This window comes from Colobus angolensis, unplaced genomic scaffold, assembly GCF_000951035.1.
Source record: "Colobus angolensis palliatus isolate OR3802 unplaced genomic scaffold, Cang.pa_1.0 Scaffold57, whole genome shotgun sequence".
Classification (NCBI taxonomy): domain Eukaryota; kingdom Metazoa; phylum Chordata; class Mammalia; order Primates; family Cercopithecidae; genus Colobus; species Colobus angolensis.
This window is the reverse complement of record NW_012119265.1, coordinates 8,893,059-8,893,783: the sequence shown is the minus strand read 5'-3', so window position 1 is coordinate 8,893,783 and position 725 is coordinate 8,893,059. Positions and strand designations below refer to the sequence as shown.

Sequence of the window (725 nt, the reverse complement as noted above, 5' to 3'; positions counted from 1 at the left end):
GCTGGTTTTTTGAAAAGATCAACAAAATTGATAGACTGCTAGCAAGACTAATAAAGAAGAAAAGAGAGAAGAATCAAATAGACACAATAAAAAATAAGGGGGATATCACCACCGACCCCACAGAAATACAAACTACCATCAGAGAATACTATAAACCCTCTACACAAATAAACTACAAAACCTAGAAGAAATGGATAAATTCCTGGACACATATACTCTCCCAAGACTAAACCAGGAAGAAGTTGAATCCTTGAATAGACCAATAGCAGGCTCTGAAATTGAGGCAATAATTAACAGCCTACCAACCAGAAAAAGTCCACGACCAGATTCACAGCCGAATTCTACCAGAGGTACAAGGAGGAGCTGGTACCATTCCTTCTGAAACTATTCCAATCAATAGAAAAAGAAGGAATCCTCCCTCACTCATTTTATGAGGCCAACATCGTCCTGATACCAAAACCTGGCAGAGACACCACAAAAAAAGAGAATTTTAGACCAACATTCCTGATGAACATCGATGCAAAAATCGTCAATAAAATACTGGCAAACTGAATCCGGCAGCACATCAAAAAGCTTATCCACCATGATCAAGTGGGCTTCATCCCTGGGATGCAAGGCCGATTCAACATACGCAAATCAATAAATGTAATCCAGCATATAAACAGAACCAAAGACAAAAACCACATGATTATCTCAATAGATGCAGAAAAGACCTTTGACAAAAT

The 725-nt window shown here is 38.5% G+C and overlaps 1 protein-coding gene across 1 annotated transcript in view; it reads left to right on the top strand.

Moving 5' to 3' along the window:
* LOC105526043 (chromosome unknown open reading frame, human C14orf39) overlaps positions 1-725 on the top strand; it is a 52,747-nt gene that overhangs the window by 22,730 nt on the left and 29,292 nt on the right. The window lies entirely within an intron of this gene.